General features: G+C 38.2%; 1 long non-coding RNA gene across 1 annotated transcript in view; it reads left to right on the top strand.

Moving 5' to 3' along the window:
* The first annotated feature begins 272 nt into the window (after positions 1 to 272).
* The window catches only part of LOC123379205, a 65748-nt gene continuing 40175 nt past the window's right edge, over positions 273 to 25845 (top strand). The window contains exon 1 of the long non-coding RNA XR_006583410.1: positions 273 to 3771. This is a non-coding gene — a long non-coding RNA (uncharacterized LOC123379205). The remainder of the gene's footprint in view (positions 3772 to 25845) is intronic.

Genomic DNA, 25845 nt, shown 5'->3' with positions numbered 1-25845 from the left:
TTTTATCAGCCTTTTTTTTTTCCCTTGGTAAGTTAAGGTGAAGCAAACTGCAAAATAACTTTCCAATTAATCAAATATTATTTATGTTCTAATTGATATTCTTTTTAAAAGAATTCTTCCAAAAGGAAAAGGAAAGAAAATGCTTTGGAAAGCAAAGTATATGAAAGAGATACAAAAGAACCATAAGAAATTGGGATGTTAGTAAAGAAAAAAAAATTTATTATTTAGTTTAAAGAAAGATATACTATGGACACTATTCCTATACTAGTCAAACTTATCATGATCATTCTGCAATTATTTGAGTTTTTATTATTGCAGTAGTATACTAGACATAAAATACTACACCCATGATTTTGAAAGGAGAGTAGATAACTACTGGAATAAAAATTTCTTAGGTTATGAGCAAGCTTTGCCCTGAAAGAGTTAGGGATATGAATTAGGTGACAAAGCAGAAGAGGATAAATAGTTCTCTGGTTTGTTATTAGACAAAATGAATTTCATAGAAGATGTCTGATTTCTAAGAATAGAGGTAATCCTATTTATGAAGAAGAAGATATGGCCTGAGATCAAGGGTAGCGATGAATGACCTAACAGCCTGGTCAGGGACCTAGAAGAAGAAACATTGAAAGATTGCTGACAAGCAGGCTAGGTGCTGATGGACATATGGGTGAGGGTCCTGCCGAAAGCTCCACCCACTGGGAGAATTTTCTCTTACCACTGCCTTTAAAGGCTACTCCTAGTGAGGCTACAGGGCAGTTGGCCATCCATTTTCAGTTTCCACCTACATATCCAGCCAACCCATCCAGAAGCCAAGACCACATTTTTTTCTCTGTCAGTCAGTCATAGGTTATTAACCAAAGGAGGGACACTGGTCCAACATTAATACTGATGAATGACATGGCAGTCTGGGCTCTCTGCTGATGCAGCTTGCCTTCTGATACTGCTAAAGTTATCTGGATGTACTGCTTCCACATGATGATGGTTTGCTGCTGCACCCAACCAACTTCATGACATGATGGCTCTAATAGACTCCAGCTCATGATGGGCATTTATGGATACATGATCAATCAAGTGGAATACCATGGTCAGGGGCTCCTCCACCAGAGCATGCCATGAATTGTTTTTCAAAAGGCAAATTTTATGGCCTTGCTCCAAAACCTCAGAAACCACATGTGATTCCCCTATACATGGGCTTGCCACAAGCTCCACTGGTCATGTTACTTATCATCAATACTTCTAATATTATAGGGCCTTCCAGGTTGTATGGCCAGAGCAGCATTATTGCTTATACCACAATCTAGACCTGTGGCAGAGTTCTTGTGTGCCCCAAGTGCCACCAAAGCTAGCAACCATTAGTGTCAGCCATATGGGCCACAGCAGTATTCCCAGATGTGGGATAATGGAATATACTGCTCCATAACTCAGAGATACCAACCAAGTGTTAAACTTCCTTTTCTGTTGTGGGGAGTGCAAGATGTGATCATTTGTCTTTTATTTTGGAGTGGATATCTGGCATGCCTCTGTCCACAGAAACCCCCAAAATTTTACTAATGAGAAGTCCCTGAATCTCTCTGGAGCACAATGTGTCTACCAAGGGGCAGGGTCAGATTTCCTGGCTACTAGTTTGAAATTTCCACTTGTTACAATGATTTCATCTACCTGGATTTTGACATTTAAGTGCTACCACTTGGCCTTTATTTAGATCCAGTCACCACCACCACCGCCACCCCCCGTGATATCTTGAGCCTATTAGTAAGGGCCTTTCCTACTCTCAGCCCTAGGTTATAGAAGAGACCTACCACTGAACTTTTAGTGATTCTGGTGCTCAAAGCAGAACAGTTTATAACTTTGGTTAATGGTATATTTTGCAGGCCTTTGATGGTGGGGCTTTTGGCCTTACAAAGTGTATTTACTCCAGCATGCTGGCTTCCATGGGTTTTTAAATCCCTTGGTCTACTGTTTGCTATGGTGTTCTGGTATTTCAACTTAGCATGGGCATTGCTTTTTCCACGTCTCTAGGAGTCATCTCCATAGTGAATACACCATCACCTGTAGTCCTCACCAAGCTGATTAACCCAATATCCCTAGAAAGTTCGCAAGTTAATAAACTCACCCTGCCCTATCATATATTCTGGTCCCCTTGATTAAGCACTCTCAGATTTCAGACCCACAGATTCTCCTCCAGTACACAATGTCTAGGTCTTCACATATTCTTTAGGATATTAGGCCTTATTAGCACCAGCATATTCCTGAGTTCTTCTGTGACTTAACCTTAATTATATGCCTAGTGGCCATAAAAATGTAAGGTCAGATTCTGGAGGGGGGGCAAATGATGTTTTGTGGAGAGAGGACTCTGCATTGCCTTCAAGTAAGAGGGGTGGGCAGGCTAGCTCTTTAAGAGAAAGGGTCCACTTACTTTAGCATTTTCAGAGAGTTCAGAAGATTCAAGTGGTTCCAAATGTACAGGGTCATCCACCCAAATGTTCTCTTCCCAAATGTTAGGATCCCATTCTTCCCCAACCAGACCCTGATCTTATCATAATTAACCTGCCTTGATTGGGCATTTAATCTTATCTGGAGTTCTACCACTCCATTAACTCCTGATCCTCAGTATTTCCTCTGCTTCCCTGCAGGAGAGTGTTTTCGTAAGCTACCAGGAAGGTCTGTTGGCTTTCACACTTGGAGTTTCATTGTGAATATCTTTTTCTAGGGTAGCAGTGGGCTTGACAATAGCCATCCATTCTCATTGTCCTAATAATTAGTTTCCCCAGTACTTCTCAAAGGTCTGATTCTTTATGCAAGGAATATTTTCCTACCCCAGGGGTATACTCTCATACCTCACCAACAAAGAGAATTTTAGTAATTGGGCATACACCTTCTGCCCAGGATGTCTGTGTTCCCCTTACCAATGACAGGGTCCTCATTGCAAGCTGGGCTGGAAATGATTCATCTCTCAAATCCCAATATTTCACCTAATTTCTCCTACCCCTCCCATTGCCAGCTGGCAAAGGTTATTTCTTCCAAAAGCAAATGTTTAAATAGAAATCGGTATGCAAGCTGTTCATTAACTATCAACACCTGTGGAAAGGAGGAACATGAGCCTGTCTTTATTTGAAATTTTGATGTTCATCATCTCTCCTTACCCTGGTCCCTTTTCTGGGGAAAGAAAACCAACTTTGTCAGAGGGAGAAGCAGAACTGTAAAGACTTGTTCATACTCCCGCCACAATCAGTCATGGGATATAGGCCATTATCTTGGGTGTGCTCTTGGCCCAGGTAATGCTCTGCAGCTGAGGCAGATGCTAAAAGAAGCAGACAGCTGCAGGCTGTTAGCAGATTGCACGCTCAGGAGCCAAGACAAGTCCTTTTTGGAAGGCCGATGTGGGCAATGCATCTCCAGTTTACTGTAGGCATAGAGAAAATTACTGAATTAAAGAGACGTTTAGAAGGTGACTGATAAGAAAAAGGAGGAAATAGAAGTCTAAACAAACTTTTTTCTGTGGTAGCTATTACTTGTGCTCAGAGATATCTGGTTCCTTTCTGGCCATTTACTACACTTCCTAGCCCCTTTGTGGTTAGGTTGAGCTCTGTGACTAGTTCAGACTAAGGAAACGTAAGAAAAAGTGAAGGCTGTCACTTCCTGCTAGAGACTGTGAAAAGCTCCTCCGCTGTCCAGCCTCTCTTCTGCAGCCACAGTACTTGAACCACAGAAAATTTGTTCTAGGTGGTACAGCAACAAAAGAGTGGAGCGTCCAACAGCTCGAACCCTGAGGTAAGCACTTAAACATAAGTTTGGAGGTCAGAAGAAGTTTGGGGTGAAAATACAAATTTAAGGGGCATAGGCATGCTGATGGAACCTATATGAATAAATATCAGCCAAGGAGTGAATACAGCGTAAATACATGACACTGGACAGAGCTCTGAAGAATGCTAACATTAAAACTCAGGAGAATAGACTAGCAAAGGAGGCTGAAAAAGAGTAAGAAATGTTCTAATGTGGTATCTAACAATATAACTATTCTTTCTTCATATAACTTTTGATGACTCTGTGAAATTACTTAATTCCTCCCCCCCTTAAAATATAAGATATTTGAGGCAAGGACCTTGTTGTCTTGCTTACTGCTGTATGCTTAGCATACAGTGCTTAATAAACATGGGTATTCTACAATATTTGTTGAACTACTGAATTATGAAGACAAGTGACCAGATAGGAGGGAGGCAAAAAGAAAAAAAATATGTGGTATTAGAAAACCAAAGAAGGAAATCTAGTCAATTAGTAGGTATTGGTCAGGTAAGATCAGGACTGAAAAATGTAATTTTGCTTTAGCAATAAGGAGAATGTTAGTGAACTTAGCTAGGAGAGTTTTGGTGGGGTGGTGGGAGCAAAGTCCAGATTGGATTGGGTTGAAGAGAAAACGGCAGGTGTGGGCATGGAAACAGGGAATGTATACAACTCAAGACAGATTATGAATGAGAGAAGAACAAAAAGTATCTGGAAGTAGATGTTTGTTTCAAGGTTTTTTTTTTAAGTTATGACTTAAAACTATTTAAATGTCATTAAAAATACATCTGGTGTGGGGGCACCTGGGTGGCGCAGTCGGTTAAGCGTCCGACTTCAGTCAGGTCATGATCTCGAGGTCCGTGAGTTCGGGCCCCGCGTCGGGTTCTGGGCTGATGGCTCAGAGCCTGGAGCCTGTTTCTGATTCTGCGTCTCCCTCTCTCTCTGCCCCTCCCCCGTTCATGCTCTGTCTCTCTCTGTCCCAAAAATAAATAAACGTTGAAAAAAAATTAAAAAAAAATACATCTGGTGTGTGTGATAATTGATAGCAGACAGATAAAGCTGGTGTGTATGATAGCTGGTAAGGACAGAAGGATCTAGAGCATAGATGTCAGGATAGCCTATAGTGGGATGCAGGGACATATCCACTATAACTGAAGGGAGCAGTGCCTAATATAGATGTAGATAGGTTTAGATGCAAAAGGTGGTGAAATTGCAGTCTAGGTCAGCAGAGAATAAAGAAGTGGTTTAAGGTTATTGGAAAAGAATTAAAGAAACTATTTTATTGAGAGAAATGGAAAGTGAACTGCTGAAGGATGATAGCAATTCAGGCAATTTTAAGGTTCTTTTAAGTTTGCTGGCTATACATTTATACAGTGCTACCAATCTGACTCATTTGGATGATGTTTAGCAAGCACAATGTAGTCTATGTGTAACCAGAGAAGTTGAAGGGTTGAATTCATCATGGTTTACATCTCAGTAGGCAGTTCCAATTAAAGGAAAAGGGGCCAGCAAGTTTGAGGCATCAGCAAGGGAGAGATCAAAGAGACTCAAAATCTGAACAAATTAGAAGAGACTGTAGGAAAAGGCTGACTCACAAGACAAGATAAATAAGTGAAATGAATTGGAAGACTAAGACTGGTCAAACAGGAGGTCTTAGGCAGACAAGCTGCAAAAACAGGAAGTTTGGGTCAGAGAAAGTGATACCTGAAGAAGAGACTTCAGAAGGAGGCAGGTTTCAGTGAGGTTCCAGGTATGGCCATAGGTTGGTGGAGGCAACAGAAAGAACCTGCAAGAATGAAAACAGGAAGGAAGAATGAGACCCAATGGCAATAACTGGGTCAACCTCCTAGACATTAACATCCTCCTTGATAAGAGGAGTTAGGGAGGAAAGAAAGTTCATAAATCTGTTGCCAAAAATCCTCAGTAGGGGAGTGTCTACAATGTCTACAAAGGAGGGACTATATATAAAAAAAGAGAAATCAAGAAATGGTAAACCTTCAAGGGAACTGGCATTTTTTTCCAATATATGAAATTTATTGTCAAATTGGTTTCCATACAACACCCAGTGCTCATCCCAAAAGGTGCCCTCCTCAATACCCGTCACCCACCCTCCCCTCCCTCCCACCCCCATCAACCCTCAGTTTGTTCTCAGTTTTTTAAGAGTCTCTTATGCTTTGGCTCTCTCCCACTCTAACCTTTTTTTTTTCCTTCCCCTCCCCCATGGGTTTCTGTTAAGTTTCTCAGGATCCACATAAGAGTGAAACCATATGGTATCTGGCTTTCTCTGTATGGCTTATTTCACTTAGCATCACACTCTCCAGTTCCATCCATGTTGCCACAAAGGGCCATATTTCATTCTTTCTCATTGCCACGTAGTACTCCATTGTGTATATAAACCACAATTTCTTTATCCATTCATCAGCTGATGGACATTTAGGCTGTTTCCATAATTTGGCTATTGTTGAGAGTGCTGCTATAAACATTGGGGTACAAGTGCCCCTATGCATCAGTACTCCTGTATCCCTTGGGTAAATTCCTAGCAGTGCTACTGCTGGGTCATAGGGTGGGTCTATTTTTAATTTTTTGAGGAACCTCCACACTGTTTTCCAGAGTGGCGGCACCAATTAGCATTCCCACCAACAGTGCAAGAGGGTTCCCGTTTCTCCACAACCTCTCCAGCATCTATAGTCCCCTGATTTGTTCATTTTGGCCACTCTGACTGGCATGAGGTGATATCTGAGTGTGTTTTGATTTGTATTTCCCTGATGAGGAGCGATGTTGAGCATCTTACATGTGCCTGTTGGCCATCCGGATGTCTTTAGAGAAGTGTCTATTCATGTTTTCTGCCCATTTCTTCACTGGGTTATTTGTTTTTCGGGTGTGGAGTTTGGTGAGCTCTTTATAGATTTTGGATACTAGCCCTTTGTCCGATATGTCATTTGCAAATATCTTTTCCCATTCCGTTGGTTGCCTTTTAGTTTTGTTGATTGTTTCCTTTGCTGTGCAGAAGCTTTTTATTTTCATGAGGTCCCAGTAGTTCATTTTTGCTTTTAATTCCCTTGCCTTTGGGGATGTGTCAAGTAAGAAATTGCTATGGCTGAGGTCAGAGAGGTCTTTTCCTGCTTTCTCCTCTAGAGTTTTGATGGTTTCCTGTCTCACATATAGGTCTTTCTTCCATTTTGAGTTTATTTTTGTGTTTGGTGTAATAAAGTGGTCCAGTTTCATTCTTTATGTTGCTGTCTAGTTCTCCCAACACCATTTGTTAAAGAGACTGTCTTTTTTCCATTGGATGTTCTTTCCTGCTTTGTCAAAGATTAGTTGGCCATACGTTTGTGGGTCTAGTTCTGGGGATTCTATTCTATTCCATTGGTCTATGTGTCTGTTTTTGTACCAATACCATGCTGTCTTGATGATTACAGCTTTGTAGTAGAGGCTAAAGTCTGGGATTGTGATGCCTCCTGCTTTGGTCTTCTTCTTCAAAATTCCTTTGGCTATTCGGGCCCTTTTGTGGTTCCATATGAATTTTAGGATTGCTTGTTCTAGTTTCGAGAAGAATGCTGGTGCAATTTTGATTGGGATTGCATTGAATGTGTAGATAGCTTTGGGTAGTCAATTTCAAAATTGACATTTTGAAAATATTCTTCCAATCCATGAGCACTGAATTTTTTTCCATTTCTTTATATCTTCTTCAATTTCCTTCATAAGCTTTCCATACTTTTCAGCATACAGATCTTTTACATCTTTGGTTAGATTTATTCCTAGGTATTTTATGCTTCTGGGTGCAATTGTGAGTGGGATCAGTTTCTTTATTTGTCTTTCTGTTCCTTCATTGTTAGTGTATAAGAATGCAACTGATTTCTGTACATTGATTTTGTATCCTGCAACTTTGCTTAATTCATGTATCAGTTCTAACAGACTTTTGGTGGATTCTATCAGATTTTCCATGTATAATATCATGTCATCTGCAAAAAGCGAAAGCTTGACTTCATCTTTGCCAATTTTGATGCCTTTGATTTCCTTTTGTTGTCTGATTGCTGATGCTAGAACTTCCAACACTATGTTAAACAACAGCGGTGAGAGTGGGCATCCCTGTCGTTTCCTGATCTCAGGGAAAAAGCTCTCAGTTTTTCCTCATTGAGGATGATGTTAGCTGTGGGCTTTTCATAAATGGTTTTGATGATCTTTAAGTATGTTCCTTCTATCCTGACTTTCTTGAGGGTTTTTATTAAGAAACGTTGCTGAATTTTGTCAAAGGCCTTTTCTGCATCGATTGACAGGATCATATGGTTCTTCTCTTTTCTTATATTAACGTGATATGTCACGTTGATTGATTTGAAAATTTTGAACCAGCCCTGCATCCCAGGAATGAATCCCACTTGATCATGGTGAATAATTCTTTTTATATGCTGTTGAATTCGATTTGCTAGTATCTTATTGAGAATTTTTCATCCATATTCATCAGGGATATTGGTCTGTAGTTCTCTTTTTTTAATGGGTTTCTGTCTGGTTTAGGAATCAAAGTAATGCTGGCTTCATAGAATGAGTCTGGAAGTTTTCCTTCCCTTTGTATTTTTTGGAATAGCTTGAGAAGGATAGATATTATTTCTGCTTTAAATGTCTGGTAGAACTCCCCTGGGAAGCCATCTGGTCCCGGACTCTTATTTGTTGCGAGATTTTTGATAACTGATTCAATTTCTTCGCTGGTTATGGGTCTGTTCAAGCTTTCTATTTCCTCCTGATTGAGTTTTGTAAGTGTGTGGATGTTTAGGAATTTGTCCATTTCTTCCAGGTTGTCCAGTTTGTTGGCATATAAGTGTTCATAGTATTCCCTGATAATCGCTTGTATCTCTGAGGGATTGGTTGTAATAATTCCATTTTCATTCATGATTTTATCTATTTGGGTCGTCTCCCTTTTCTTTTTGAGAAGCCTGGCTAGAGGTTTATCAATTTTGTTAATTTTTTCAAAAAACCAACTCTTGGTTTTGTTGATCTGCTCTACAGTTTTTTTAGATTCTATATTGTTTATTTCTGCTCTGATCTTTATTATTTCTCTTCTTCTGCTGGGTTTAGGCTGTCTTTGCTGTTCTGCTTCTATTTCCTTTAGGTGTGCTGTTAGATTTTGTATTCGGGATTTTTCTCGTTTCTTGAGATAGGCCTGGATTGCAATGTACCTTCCTCTCAGGACTGCCTTCGCTGAGTCCCAAAGCGTTTGGATTGTTGTATTTTCATTTTTGTTTGTTTCCATATATTTTTTAATTTCTTCTCTAATTGCCTGGTTGACCCACTCATTCGTTAGTAGGGTGTTCTTTAACCTCCATGCTTTTGGAGGTTTTCCAGACTTTTTCCTGTGGTTGATTTCAAGCTTCATAGCATTGTGGTCTGAAAGTATGCATGGTATGATCTCAATTCTTGTATACTTATGAAGGGCTGTTTTTTGACCCAGTATGTGATCTATCTTGGGGAATGTTCCATGTGCACTTGAAAAGAAAGTATATTCTGTTGCTTTGGGATGGAGAGTTCTAAATATATCTGTCAAGTCCATCTGATCCAATGTCTCATTCAGGGCCCTTGTTTCTTTATTGACCATGTGTCTAGATGATCTATCCATTGCTGTAAGTGAAGTGTTAAAGTCCCCTGCAATTACCACATTCTTATCAATGAGGTTGCTTATGTTTGTGAGTAATTGTTTTATATATTTGGGGGCTCCCGTATTCGGTGCATAGACATTTATAATCGTTAGCTCTTGCTGATGGATAGACCCTGTAATTATCATATAATGCCCTTCTTCCTCTTTTGTTACAGCCTTTAATTTAAAGTCTAGTTTGTCTGATATAAGTATGGCTACTCCAGCTTTCTTTTGACTTCCAGTAGCATGATAAATAGTTCTCCATCCCCTCACTTTCAATCTGAAGGTGTCCTCAGGTCTAAAATGAGTCTCTTGTAGACAGCAAATAGATAGGTCTTGTTTTTTTATCCATTCTGATACCCTATGTCTTTGGTTGGCGCATTTAGTCCATTTACATTCAGTGTTATTATAGAAAGATACGGGTTTAGAGTCATTGTGATGTCTATATGTTTCATGCTTGTAGCGATGTCTCTGGTACTTTGTCTCACAGGATCCCCCTTAGGACCTCTTGTAGGACTGTCTAGTGGTGACGAATTCCTTCAGTTTTTGTTTGTTTGGGAAGACCTTTATCTCTCCTTCTATTCTAAATGACAGACTTGCTGGATAAAGGATTCTCAGCTGCATATTTTTTCTGTTCATCACATTGAAGATCTCCTGCCATTCCTTTCTGGCCTGCCGAGTTTCAGTAGAGAGATCAGTCATGAGTCTTATAGGTCTCCCTTTATATGTTAGAGCACGTTTATCCCTAGCTGCTTTCAGAATTTTCTCTTTATCCTTGTATTTTGCCAGTTTCACTATGATATGTCGTGCAGAAGATCAGTTCAAGTTACGTCTGAAAAGAGTTCTCTGTGCCTCTTGGATTTCAATGCCTTTTTCCTTCCCCAGATCCGGGAAGTTCTCAGCTATTATTTCTTCAAGTACACCTTCAGCACCTTTCCATCTCTCTTCCTCCTCTGGAATACCAATTATACATAGATTATTTCTCTTTAGTGCATCACTTAGTTCTCTAATTTTCCCCTCATACTCCTGGATTTTTTTATCTCTCTTTTTCTCAGCTTCCTCTTTTTCCATAATTTTATCATCTAGCTCACCTATTCTCTGCCTCTTCAATCCGAGCCGTGGTTGTTTCCATTTTATTTTGCAGCTCATTTATCGCATTTTTTAGGTCCTCCTGACTATTCCTTAGACCCTTGATCTCTGTAGCAATAGATTCTCTGCTGTCCTCTATACTGTTTTCAAGCCCAGCGATTAATTTTATGAATATTATTCTAAACTCACTTTCTGTTATATTGTTTAAATCCTTTTTGATCAGTTTGTTAGCTGTTGTTATTTCCTGCAGATTATTTGAGGGGAATTCTTCCGTTTGGTCATTTTGGATAGTTCCTGGAGTGGTGCGGAACTGCAGGGCACTTCCTCTGTGTGTCTTGAATAACTCGTGTTGGTGGGTGGGGCCGCAGTCAGACCTGATGTCTGCTTCCAGCCCACCGCTGGGGCCACAGTCAGACTGGCGTGTGCCTTCTCTTTCCCTCTCCTAGGGGCGGGATTCACTGTGGGGTGGCGTGGCCCGTCTGGGCTACTTGCACACTGCCAGGTTTGTGGTGCTGGGGATCTGACCTATTAGCTGGGGTGGGTAGGCAAGGTGCATGGGGCGGGATGGGCAGGCTTAGCTCACTTCTCCTTTGGTGATCCACTTCAGGAGGGGTCCTGCGGCAGTGGGAGGGAGTCAGACCCGCCGCCAGAGGTGTGGATCCACAGAAGCACAGCGTTGGGTGTTTGCGTGGTGCCAGCAAGTTCCCTGGCAGGAACTGGTTCCCTCTGGGATTTTGGCTGGGGGATGGGTGAGGGAGATGGCACTGGCGAGCGCCTTTGTTCCCCGCCAAACTGAGCTCTGTCATCCCGGGGCTCAGCAACTCTCCTTCCCGTTGTCCTCCAGCCTTCCTGCTCTCTGAGCAGAGCTGTTAACTTATAACCTTCCAGATGTTAAGTCCTGCTTGTTATCCAAACACACTCTGTCCGGCCCCTCTGCTTTTGCAAGCCAGACTCAGGGGCTCTGCTTGGTTGGCGGGCCGCTCCTCCACCCCGGCTCCCTCCCGTCAGTCCATGTAGCATGCACCGCCTTGCTGCCCTTCCTACCCTCTTCCGTGGGCCTTTTGTCTGTGCTTGGCTCCTGAGACTCTGTTCTGCTAGTCTTGTGGCAGTTTACTGGGTTATTTAGGCAGGTGTAGGTGGAATCTAAGTGATCAGCAGGACGAGGTGAGCCCTGCTCCTCCTCCTACACCGCCATCTTCCAATCGAGCAGAACTGGCATTTTTATAAGAAACTCTGGAGCTGTGATCTGAAAACATCAATGAGGAGTACAGAGAACTTGACCCCACTCCGTGATCCTGATGCAAGGACAGTGTGAGAAAATAAATGTTTTCTGACAGGGCTTCAGGAAAGAGAATTTCTCAGAAGGAACACACGTTAAAGCAAGAGGGGAGGGAGGAAGGAAATGAAGCATTTTATGAAAAGACCACAGGTGTAGGGAGCTCATGGTAACGGAATCAGAAGTCCAGAGGAAAAATGGTAGGGGTTTGGGTTGGGAAGCGGAGTGTGCTGTTAGGGGAGTGTTGGGAAGAAAGGAAACACAAGGTATTCTAGAAATAAAGGTGAGCATAAGAAGATGGGACTTTTCTTGAGAAGTAACCAACAAATGGAAATTTGAGGCAGAGTTAACAGGTCATTTCTAAGATTGACTTTTAGTTGCCACTCGGTTGTGGACAGGTAGGGAGACTCACAGGTGGATATGACCTTCAGCACTGGATGCTCCTTAAACTCAATATCTCAGTCACAAATTTATAGGCCCAGTCGTGTTGCCAGGTGTTATGGCAACAAAGCATGTAGTGAGGCAGCAGGAGCCTAAATCAATGGAAGGTTGCTGGGCAGTGCGGCTGTGCACTGGTGGGAAGAGTAACCAAGAACCCAGGGGGAACATGGCAGGAGACTTGGGTGAAAGGAAGCTGGCTGGCTAGTTGGCTCAAACCCTTTTCTGTGTCTCTTAATTTCACCTGTCAGAGTGTAAGAGCTGAAAGAATTTGGAGGGGGTCCTGGGTTTTTTAATGAGGAAAAATAAAGTTTAAAGGGTTTTAATGTCAAACCCAAGGTGAGAAGCCAAAATGAGAACAAAAAGTCCCATTTTCTTCTAGTCTGACACTAGAACATAGTGGTGGTCTTTCTCATCTCTTTCTCTGAGTTTCTTTCAGATTTTAATTGAGGGAGTATTATATTATCCCATTTTCAACAAATTTTTTTTGATTTTATGTTTTCTGGAGCTTGTAAAGAAAAAATGTTGTTCTTAACAGTGAAATGTAGTTATAGTCAGTATTATACGGAGCACATACCTTCATGAATATTATCATGTTCAGTTACTCCATATAATGTTTCCTTTACACATGGTAATAAATATTTTATTCAAAGCCATTAAAATGAAATATTCAGAGGTACACATTTGCAACAACATTTCCAAAAGCAATTAGAAGATTGCAAACTGATGGAAATATTTTCTAAGTGATGTCTACTGTGAAACAAGTTCTACTTTTAATCTGTTCTTTGAAGAGGATGACCAATTTTTTTTAAGTTAAAATGTCATAATGGTTGGATGAGTGAGTGATCCCTTTGGGCTGGAAGGAGCATTTTTCAAGTTGGAATAGGAAACATTGATTTATATAAGACAATTTGGCATATCCTGGATGTTTAAATCATTGGAGAGGCTCTACTGTTTGAAAGTTAGATTTCAGCTGTTGAATAAATTGTACTGTTTTGTGGCCATCTGTTCCATAATGAAACACATTCGTTAGATGTATACTTGTTCAAATATTTGAAATCCTGAGAGTAAGAACTGGAAGGTATAACACTAAAGATAAAATTGTGCTTCCGATGCAACTTAATTAGCATGTTACTCTTATAGTGTAAAGGAGCATGGTAGTGAAGAAAATTTAAATATTTTAAGTAGTTGCTTTTATTTGAAAAATGTCAATAATTGACCAGAAGTATTTCAGTGATATTTCAATAATATCTGAAAAAAGAGCACCTGGGTGGCTCAGTTTGTTAAGCATCTGACTCTTGATTTCGGCTCAAGTCATCATCTCATAGTTATGAGATCAAGCCCTGCATCGGGCTCTGCACTGAGCATGGAGGCTGCTTAAGATTCTCTCTCTCAGAGTGCCTGCATCGCTCAGTTGGTTAAACATTGGACTCTTGATTTCGGCTCAGGTCATGATTTCACCATTTGTGAGATTGAGCCCCACGTCAGGCTCTATGCTGACAGCTAGGAGCCTGCTTGGAATTCTCACTCTGTCCCTCTTTCTTTGCCCTTCCCTTGCACTCACTTCCTCTATCTCTCCCCCCCAAACCCCCCAAAAAAAGAATAAATAAACTTAAAAAACACACACACAAAGTAGTTGGTATTAATTATAGGTAATATCAGCTGTTCACACTGAATATTTTAGAACTTTATACCTTTCCTAAAGTAATAGTTAAAACTGTGATTCAGTTAAGAAAATGCATTCAAGAGCATACACAATTACATTTATTTTTCTATTATAGAGATTTTATAAAAGTAATTTTTAAAAATGGAGGCATGAATATCCTGTTTGTATAGCATCAAATGATGTGTTTTTGACCTAGCTGAAAATATTGTAAAATATTTTTGAGTTTTAAATATTTTGCATTTGTAAGATAAGTCAGGTGAAGAAATCTGGTCAACAATTACCAATCTTACATAAACATTGCATGTATTAAATATTCTGAAATTTTTTTGTTTATTGATGCTTGAAAGTAATATTTTTTAGACTGAACTTAAAGATGAAGGCCTTCTTATAGTTTTTGCCAACATGTGTAACTTTTATAATTGTTGTGTTTTGCAGTTACATACAAGGCCTAGAAAAATCGCTTTTAAGATTCAATCAAGTAGAACCAGAAAATGGTTTTCAGATTATGTTGTCTTTTTGTTTGGTAGGATTTTGTGAAGTGAAAGGGGATTAGAAAAGGAGAAGCAGTAACCTGAAGGAATAGTACTCAGCGTACTGATGTTAGGAGGGAGCACATTTTTTGTACAGGGTAATGTTTTATTTCCTTTGTCCTATTCTGTCCCAATGCCAGGAGTTACACAGCCCCTTGAAATGGAGTGTTTTGATGGTGATGATTGATGCCCAGATAATGCTCTCTGGACCAAGACTAAGGATGCAGGCACCTTACTGTATACATTTCTGGAAAGAATATGAGTTAATGTCCATTAGCCTCCAAATGGTAAATTTCAGCAGCTGCTTGGAGAAGATGGTGGGGGGAAAGTTGAGGGTCTGAGAAATCATTTCCTTAAAGCAAGATTTAAGAAGCCTGGAAAGTTTTCAAGACCTATTATGAAAATGAAAGCTAGCTTGCTTGGCATCTAACCTGTATTTGCTTGGATTAAAAAAAATAGTTGTTGGGGCGCCTGGGTGGCTCAGTTGGTTGAACGTCCGACTTCAGCTCAGGTCACGATCTCGCGGTCCGTGAGTTCAAGCCCCGCGTCGGGCTCTGGGCTGATGGCTCAGAGCCTGGTGCCTGCTTCCGATTCTGTGTCTCCCTCTCTCTCTGCCCCTCCCCCGTTCATGCTCTGTCTCTCTTTGTCTCAAAAATAAATAAAACGTTAAAAAAAATTTTTTTAAATAAAAAAAATAGTTGTTTTCATTGAAATATAATTGGCCCCAAATTCTGTATTAGTTTCCGATATACACAATAATGATTTTATATATGTATATATTAAAAATGATTACTACAATAAGTCTAGTTAACATCCATCACCACAGTTATATATTTTTTCTTATGAGAACTTTTAAGATCTACTCTCAGCAAATTTCAAATATGCCACACAATATTATTAACTAAAGCACCATGTAGTACATTAAACCCTATTGCTTTTATGTAACTGAAACTTTGTATCTTTTGGCCACCTACCTCACAGATAACCCACCCCCACCACTAGCAACCACCAACCTGTTCACTGTCTGTAAGTTTGGTTGGTTGATTGTTTTTAAGATTCAATATATACGTGAGATGATACGGTATTTATCATCCTCTGATTTATTTTACTTAACATAATGCTCGCAAGGTCCAACCATGTTGTCCAAAATTTCAGAATGTGTACACACACATCACATCACATCACATCACATCACATCACATCACATCACATCACATTACATTTTCGTTGGCTATTTCCATCTTGTCTTGGCTATTGTAAATAATGCTGCAGTGAAAATGGGGGTACAGTTTTGGTATATTGTATTTCCATTTTCATTTCTCTCAAGGTGGTTTTTGACTTATCTTTCAACTTTTAACTTCTTTTTTGACCTATTCGTTGACCATAGCATATTGTTTAGTCTCTATGTTTTTGTGAATTTTCCAATTTTCTTATAATTTCTAGTTTCATACCATTGTGGTCAGAATAAATGTTTGATATGGTTGAATCTTCTTAAATTTATTAAGAATTGTTTATGATATGATCTAACCTAGAGCATGTTCCATGTATGCTTAAGAAGAATGTGTATTGTGCTGCTGTTCAATGGATTGTTCTGTAAATGTCTGTTAAGTTCATTTTATTTAATGTGTCATTTAGGTCCAATGTTTTCTTATTGATTTTCTGTCTGGGTGATTAATCCATTGATAAAAGTGGACATTAAAGTCCTCTACTATCATATTGCTATCTATTTCTCACTTCAGGTGTGTTAATACTTCATATATTAGGTGTTCCTATATTGGGTGCACAAATATTTACAAATATTATAATCTTTCATTGGAGGAACAGTTTTATCATTACATAATAACTTTTTAAATTTTTATGTTGCTTTCTTTTTGAAGTATAGTTGACACACAGCCTTACATTAGTTTCAGGTATATGACACAGTGCTTCACCAACCTATGTTATATTATGCTCACCACAGTGTAGCTACTATCTGTCACTATGCTAATACCACTTACTATATTCCCTCTGTTGTGCCCTTTATCCCCATGAGTTTATTCCATAAATGAAAGCTTATATCTCCCACTCCCCTTTACCCATTTTGCCCATTACCTTACCCACTTTTCTTACAACCTTGAGTTTATTCTTTGTATTTATGAACCTGTTTCTGCTTTATTCATTTGTTTTTTAGATTCCACATATAAGTAAAATCATATGATATTTGTCTTTGCCTGACATTTTACCCAGCATAATACCTTTAGGTCCATCCATGTTATTGCAAATGGTGAAATCTCATTCTTTTTCATGATATCCCTGTGTGTGTGTGTGTGTTTGTGTGTGTGTGTGTGTGTGTGTGTGTGTGTGTATGCATGTGCACATGTGCTCACACGCATGTATACTATGTCTTCTTTATCCATTCAACTGTCAGTGGACACTTGGTTTACTTCCATATCTTAGCTATTGTAAATACTGTGCAATAAACATAGAGGTGCATATATCTTTTGGAATTAATGTTTTCATTTTTTCTGGATAAATACACAATAGTGGAATTACTGGATCATATGGTCATTGTAATTTTAATTTTTTGAGGAAACTCTATACTGTTTTCCATAGTGGCTGTACCAATTACATTCCCACCAACAGTGCATGAGGGTTCCTTTTTCTCCATATCCTCATCAACACTTGTTATGCCTTGTCTTTTTATTTTAGCCATTCTGACAGGCATGAGGTGATGTCTCATTGTAGTTTTCATTTGAATTTTTCTGATTAGTGATGTTCAGCATCTTTTCATATGTCTGTTGGCCATCTGCATGTCTTCTTTGGAAAAATGTCTATCCAAGTCCTCTGCACATTTTTAAATCAATTATTTGGTTGTGTTGTTGTTTGTTGTTGTTTGCTGTTGATTTCTATAAGTTCTTTATATATTTTGGATATTAACCCCCTATCAGATATGTTATTTGCAAACATCTTGTCCCATTCAGTAGGTTGCTTTTTCATTTTGTTGATGGTTTTTTTTCACTGTGCAGAAGCTTTTAATTTTAGTGTACTCCCGATATTTTATTTCTGCTTTTGTTTCCCTGGCCCGAGAGGAGATATCTGGAAAAATGTTACTAAGGTCAATGTGACTAAGGTCAAAGAAATTACTGCCTGTTTTCTTCAGGGATTTTTATGGTTTCAGGTCTCACGTTTAGATCTTGAATCCACTTTGAATTTATTTTTGTGTATGGTGTAAGAAAGGGGTCCAGTTTTATTCTTTTGCATGTAGATGTCCAGTTTTCCCAATACCTGTTTGTTCAAGAAACTATCTTTTCCCCATTGTATATTCTCTTTTGTCATAGACGGACCATACAAATTTGGGTTTATTTCTAGACTCTCCGTTCTGTTGATCTTTGTGTCTATTTTTGTGCCAGTATTTTACTGTTTTGATTACCACAGCTTTGTATATATCTTCAAATCTGGAATTGTGATACCTCTGGCTTGTTTTTTTTCTATCTCAAGATGTCTTTGGCTCTTCAGCGTCTTTTGTGGTTCCATACAAATTTTAAGATTATTTATTCTAGTTCTGTGAAAAATGTTGTTAGTATTTTGATAGAAATTTCATTGACTCTATAGATTGCTTTGCATAGTATAGGCATTTAAATATTAATTCTTTGACTCCTGGAACTTGGAATATCTTTCCATTTGTGTCGTATTCAATTTCTTTCAATGGTGTTTTAAAGTTTTCAGAGTAGAGGTCTTTCATCTCCTTTGCTAAGTTTATTCCTAGGTATTTTATTATGTTTGGTGCAATTGTAAGTGAAATTTTTTTCTAGTTTCTCTGCTATTTCATTATTAGTATATAGAAAAACAACCAATTGCTGTGTATTAATTTTGTATCCTGCAATTTTTCTGAATTCATTTATTACTTAAAGTTGTTTTTTGGTGGAATCTTCAGGGTTTTCTCTGTGTAGTACCATGTTATCTGTGAATAGTGACAATTTAATGTCCTCCATACTAATGTGGATACCTTCATATTTCTTTCTCTTGTCTGATTGATGTGGCTAAGGACTTCTAATATGATGAATAAAAATAGCAAGAGTTTCCATTCTTGTCTCATTCCAGATCTTAGGAGGGAAAGCTCTCAGTTTTTCACCAATGAGTATGATGTTAGCTGTGTCTTTTTTTACAGATGGCCTCTATTACATTGAAGTATATTCTCTCTAAAGCCACTTTGTTGAGTTTTTGTCATCAACATTATAAATTTTATCAAATGCTTTTTATGCACCTATTGAAGAGATATGATTTTTATCTTTTGTTAATGTGGTATATATCACTTTGATTGATTTGGAAATATTGAACCACTCTGGTGAATAATACTTTCAATGAATTTTTTAATGCAGTTTGCTAACATTTTATTGAAGATTTTTGCATCAGTGTTCATCAGGGATAATAATGACCTTATTTTTAAATATTAATATAATATGATTAATACCGTTAGAAATTAATGCAGTGATATTATACAAGTTGTCATGGGTCAGTTTACAAGAGAATGATTTACCTAAGGTCACAAAAATTGATTCTTGCCACCATTAAATGTGAAACAGTTTTGACCCTTATTACTAAAGAGAAGCCAATCAATGTTGAGTCAAGGTAAATAATGTAGTATTTTAGGAAGTTCAGCTTGCTGGAGTCTGGGGATTAGGTTGGGGGAAAAAATACAAGAGATAAGAACACCAGTGAGAGATTGTTGCTATACCCCAGGTGACACAAGAGTCAAGGTACAGCATGGTACAAAAGAACCAGCCCAGGCAATGGCATCAGAGAGTTGAAGATACTGGCTCTACCACTTATCAGCCATGTAGTATGGGAGAGTCATAGAATCAATTATCAATTTTATAATGACATTCTTTTCTATTATCACAGTCTTTCTCCTAAAGTCTATTTTGCCTGAAATAAATGTACCTCCCCAGCATTCGTTTAATTTCTATTTGCATATAATATCTATTTCCATTGTGATATTTTTAGTCTATGCATTCCTCTGGTCTATGTATTTGTTTTTGTACCAGCACCTTACTGTTTTGATTACTATAGCTTTATAATATAGCATAAAATCAGGAAGTATGGTGCCTCCTGCTTTGTTTTTCTTTCTCAGAATTGCTTTTGCTATTTAGGTGTTTTGTGTTACATATAAATTTTAGGATTCTTTTCTTCTGTAAAAAATGCCATGGGAATCTAGATAGGAATTTCTACAGGTGGCTTTTCATAGTATGAATATTTTAATACTATTCCTCCAATCCATGAACATGGGATAATTTATTTGTATCTTCATTTTCTTTTATTAAAATGTCTTACAGTTCTCAGTGTAGAGATCTTTTACCTCCTTAAGTTTATCTCTAAGTATTTTATTGTTTTTGATGCTATTGTAAATGGGATCAATTTCTTTATTTTTAGATAATTTATGGTTAGTGTTTAAAAATGCTACTGATTTCTATTTAACTTTGTATCTTGCAAATTTGCTTAATTAATTTATTTGGTTTAGTGTTTTGGTGGGGTCTTTAAGATTTTATACATATAAAATATATCATCTGCAAATAGAGACAATTTTACTTCAGTTCTTTTTTTTCCATTAAAAATTTTTTTTAATTTATCATCAAGCTAGCTAACATACAGTATATACAGTGTGCTTTTGGTTTCAGGGGTGGATTCTGTGATTCATCGCTTACATACAATACCCAGTGCTCATCCCAACAAGTGCCCTCCTCAATGGCCATCACCCATTTTCCCCTCTCCCCTGCCCTCCCCCAATCAACTCTGTTTGTTCTCTATATTTAAGAGTTTCTTATGGGTTTGCCTCCCTCTCTCTTTGAAACTATTTTTTCCCTTCCCTTCCCCCATGGTCTTCTGTTAAGTTTCTCAAAATCCACAAATGAGTGAAAACATATGGTATCTATCTTTCTCTGACTGACTTATTTATTTCATTTAACATAATACCCTCCAGTTCCATCAACGTTTTTGCAAACGGCAGGATTTCATTCTTTCTCATTGCCAAGTAGTATTCCATTGTGTATATAAACCACATCTTTATCCATTTATCAGTTGATGGACATTTGGGCTCTTTCCATGATTTGGCTATTGTTGAAAGCACTGCTATAAACATTGGGTTACAAGTGCCTCTATTAATCAACACTCCTGTATCCTTTGAATAAATTCCTAGTAGTGGTATTGCTGGGTCGTAGGGCAGTTCTATTTTCAATTTTTTGAGGAACCTCTACACTGTTTCCAGAGCAGCTGCACCAGGTTGCATTCCCACCAACAGTGCAAGAGGTTCACGTTTCTCTACATCCTTGCCAACATCCATTGTTTCCTGAGTTGTTAATTTTAACCACTCTGACTGATGTGAGGTGGTATCTCAGTGTGGTTTTGATTTGTATTTCCCTGGTGATGAGTGATGTTGAGCATCTTTTCATGTGTCTGTTGGCCATCTGGATGTCTTCTTTAGAAAAGGATCTATTCATGTCTTCTGCCCATGTCTTCACTGGATTATTTGTTTTTCTGGTGTTGAGTTTGGTAATTTATAGATTTTGGATACTAACCCTTTATCCAACATGCCATTTGCAAATATCTTCTTCCATTCTGTCCGTTGCCTTTTAGTTTTGTTGATTGTTTCCTTTGCTATGCAGAAGCTTATTTTGATGAGGTCCCAATAGTTCATTTTTACTTTTATTTCCGTTGCCTTTAGAGATGTGTCAAGCAAGAAATTGCTGTGGCTAAGGTCAAAGAGGTTGTTGCCTGTTTTCTCTTCTGGAGTTTTGGTGGTTTCCTGTCTCACATATAGGTCTTTCTTCCATTTTGAGTTTATTTTTGTGTTTGGTGTAATAAAGTGGTCCAGTTTCATTCTTTATGTTGCTGTCCAGTTCTCCCAGCACCATTTGGTAAAGAGACTGTCTTTTTTCCATTGGATACTCTTTCCTGCTTTGTCAGAGATTAGTTGGCCATACATTTGTGGGTCCAATTCTGGGTTCTCTATTCTACTCCATTGGTCTATGTGTCTGTTTTTGTGCCAATACCATATTGTCTTGATGATTACAGCTTTGTAGTAGAAGCTAAAGTCCGGAATTGTGATGCCTCCCACTTTGGTTTTCTTTTTCAACATTACTTTGGCTATTTGGGGTCTTTTCTGGTTCCATACAAAATTTAGGATTGTTAGTTCTAGCTTTAAGAAGAATGTTGGTGCAATTTTTGATTGGGATTGCATTGAATGTGTAGATTGCTTTGGGTAATATGGACATTTTAACAATATTTGTTCTTCCAATCCATGAGTATGGAATGTTTTTCCATTTCTTTGTGTATTCTTCTTTCATTTCTTTCATAAGCTTTCTATAGTTGTCAGCATACAGATCTTTTACATCTTTGATTAAGTTTATTCCTAGGTATTTTGTGGTTCTTGGTGCAATTGTAAATGTGATCTATTTCTTGATTTCTATTTCTGTTGCTTCATTATTGGTGTATAGAAATGCAACCAATTTCTGTACATTGATTTTGTATCCTGTGACTTTGCTGAATTCATGGATCAGTTCTAGAAGCTATTTGGTGCAAATCTTTCAGGTTTATTATATAGAGTATCATGTCATCTGCAAACAGTAAAAGTTTGACTTCTTCTTTGCCAATTTGGATGCCTCTTATTTCATTTTGTTGTCTGATTTCTGAGGCTAGGACTTCTAAGACTATGTTAAACAACAGTGGTGAGAGTAGACATCCCCGCTGTGTTCCTGATCTCAGGGGGAAAGATCTCAGTTTTTCCCCATTGAAGATGATATTAGCTATGAGCTTTCCACATATGGCTTTTATGGTGTTTAAGTATGTTCCTTCTATCCCAACTTTCTTGAGGGTTTTTATTAAGAAAGGATGCGGAATTTTGTCAAATACTTTTTCTGCATCTATTGACAGGATCATATGGTTCTTATTCTTTCTTCTGTTATTGTGATGTAACACATTGATTTGAAAATATTGAACCAGTACTGCAGCCCAGGAATGAATCTCACTTGATTGTGGTGAATAATTCTTTTGATATACTGTTGAATTATATTTGCTAGTCCCTTGTTGAGAATTTTCGCATCCATGTTCATCAGGGATATTGGCCTGTAATTCTCCATTTTTGTGGGGTCTCTGTCTAGTTTGGGAATCAAGGTAATTCTGGTTTCATAGAATGAGTCCAGAATTTTTCCTTCATCTTCTAGTTTTTGGAACAGCTTGAGAAAGATAGATATTAACTCTGCTTTAAATGTCTTGTAGAATTCCCCTGGGAAGCCATCTAGCCCAGGACTCTTATTTGTTGGGAGATTTTTGATAACTGATTCACTTTCTTCACTGGTTATGGGTCTGTTCAAATTTTCTATTTCTTCCCATTTGAGTTTTGGTAGTGTGTGGGTGTCTAGGAATTTGTCTATTTTCTCCAAGTTGTCCAGTTTGTTGGCATATATTTTTTCATAGTATTCTCTGATAATTGTTTGTATTTCTGTGATATTGGTTGGGATCTCTCCTCTTTCATTTGTGATTTTTATCTATTCAGGTCCTCTCTCTTTTGTTTTTGAGAAGTCTGGCTAGGGGGTTATCAATTTTGTTTACTTTTTCAAAAAAACAGCTCTTAGGTTCAATGGTCTGTTCTACTGTTTTTTTTTTTTAATTCTATATGTTTTATTTCTGTTCTAATCTCTATTATTTCCCTTCTTCTTGCTTTGGGGCTTCTTTGCTGTTCTGCTTCTATTTCCTTTAAGTGTGCGGTTAGGTTTTGTATTTTGGATTTTTCTTGTTTCTTGAGATAGGCCTGGATTGCAATGTATTTCCACTTAGGACTACCTTTGCTGCATCCCAAAAGGTTTGGACGGTCATGTTTTCATTTTCATTTTGTTTTCATATATTTTTTAATTTCTTCTTTAACTACCTGGTTGACCCATTAATTCTTTAGTAGGATGTTCTTTAACCTCCATGCATTTGTAGGCTTTTCAAATTTTTTCTTATGGTTGATTTCAAGTTTCATAGCATTATTATCTGAAAGTGTGCATGGTATGATCTCAATTCTTTTGAGGGCTCAAAAGGTTTTGAGCCCTCAATTTATTGAGGGCTGTTACGTGATCTATCTTGGAGAATGTTCCATGTGCACTCGAGAAGAATGTGTATTCTACTGCTTTTGGATGAAAAGTTCTGAATATGTCTGTCAAGTCCATCTGGTACAGTGTATCATTCAAGGCCATTGTTTCTTTATTGATTTTCTGCCTAGATGATCTGTCCATTGTTGTAAGTGGAGTATTAAAGTCCCCTGCAATTACCGTATTCTTGCCAATAAGATTGCTTATGTTTGTGATTAATTTATATATTTGGGTATACCAAGTTGGAGGCATAAACATTTACAATTGTTAGCTCTTCTTGATGGATAGATCCTGTAATTATGATATAATGCCCTTCTCCATCTCTTGTTACAGCCTTTGGTTTAAAATCTAGTTTGTCTGGTAGAAGTATGGCTACTCCAGCTTTCTTTTGACTTCCAGCAGCATGATAGATGGTTCTCCATTCCCTCACTTTCAATCTGAAGGTGTCCTCAGGTCTAAAATGAGTCTCTTGTGTGTAGCATACAGATGGATCTTGGGTTTTTTTGTTTTTATTTTTTTTTAATTCATTCTGATACCCTGTGTCTTTTGATTGGAACACTCAATCCATTTACATTCAGATTATTATTGAAAGATATGGGTTTAGAGTCATTGTGATGTCTGTAGGTTTCATGCTTGTGGTGATGTCTCTGGTCGTTTGTATTCTTTTCAGCATTCTACTCACAGAGTCCCCCTTAGGATTTCTTGCAGGGTTGGTTTAGTGGTCATAAACTCCTTCAGTTTTTATTTGTCTGGGAAAGTCTTTATCTCTCCTTCTATTTTGAATGACAACTTTGCTGGGTAAAGGATTCTTGGCTGAATATTTTTCCTATTCAGCACATTGAATATTTCCTGCCACTCCCTTTGGCCTGCCAAGTTTCAGGTCTGCTACTACCCTTATGTGTGTTCCCTTGTAGGTTAAGGCCCGTTTGTCTCTAGCTGCTTTCAGAATTCTCTTTATCTTTGTATTTTGCCAGTTTCACCATGATATGCCATGGAGAATACCTATTGTTGTTAAATCTGAAGATGGGGTTCTCTGTGCCTCCTGGATTTGGATGTTTGTCCCTTCCTCAAATTAGAGAAGTTCTCAACTATAATTTGTTCGAGTAAATCTTCTGCCCCTTTCTCTCTCTCTGAGAGTTCTTCTGGAACTCCTATGATATGGATATTATTACATTTCATTGAATCACTTAATTCTCTAATTCTCCTCTCGTGGTCTAGTATTTTCGTATCTCTTTTTTCTCGGCTTCATTGTTTTCCATAATTTTATCTTCTATTTCATTCATTCTGTCCTCTGCTTCCTCTATCTTTGATGTCACTGCATCTAGTTTATTTTATACCTCATTTACAACATTTCTTAATTCATCGTGGCTATTTCTCAGTTCCTTGACCTCTGTAGCATTAGATTCTCTGCTGTCTTCTATGCTTTATCCAAGCCCAGCTATTAATCTTATGATTATTATTCTAAATTCTTGCTCATATATATTGTTTATATTTTTTTAAGCAATTCTCTTGTTGTCATTTCTTCCTGGAATTTCTTTTGGGGAGAATTCTTCCATTTCATCATTTTGGCTAGTTTTCTCTCCCTTGTGTGTTTTACTAGCTTATTGTGTGTACTGCACCTGTGAGCACTATTATATTAAAAAGGGGTCATACACTGTCCAGGGCATGGCCCCTCAAGAGGTGTTTTTGGAGTGTGTTGCATGCTCTCTGATGTTGTGACTCTGGTTCTTTATCTTCCTACTCATAGTGGTGGTTTGGGCCTTCAACCAGGTGTGCTTTGATTTGTTCTTTGAAGTAACCATTAAAAAAAAAATTTTTAAGTTGGGGGGGAGAGTGGTAGAAGAAGCCTTATCCCGTACAAAGAGAGAAATGACAGGGGTGGGGAAAAAGGGAAGAAAAAAAGTTAACCAGGCAGAAAATCAGAAAATCTATACAGTTTAATCCAGAGAGAGAGTGGGAAAATAAAGAAGAAGGAGATACAGAAGAGGTATAAAAAGAATAGATTAAAAATATCTGCTTAAACAAACCAACACTCAGAATAACCAGAACATAGAAAGAGAGGAAGAGGAGGAAGAGGAGGAGGAGGAAGAAGAGGAGGAGGAAGAAAATATATATATTTGTATATATATATAAGAACTGACCAAGAATCAAATCAGAAAATGCAAAACCACTGGACTGGTACCTGATGGTGCCTTGGAACCAGTGGCTGTGCTGGTCTGGAGGAGGGGCTGTCTGGCTTGGTTGGTTTCTATCTTGCTCTGGTAGATATGCAGTTACCAGGTGTGGGGGGCGTGGTTTGGTGTAGTGGGTCCTGCCTGCACCCTAGGCCCTTTGTC

The sequence above is a fragment of the Felis catus genome, chromosome C1 (assembly GCF_018350175.1).
Source record: "Felis catus isolate Fca126 chromosome C1, F.catus_Fca126_mat1.0, whole genome shotgun sequence".
NCBI lineage: Eukaryota > Metazoa > Chordata > Mammalia > Carnivora > Felidae > Felis > Felis catus.
The sequence above is the reverse complement of the archived record's forward strand: the minus strand, read 5'-3'. Positions and strand labels throughout refer to the sequence as shown.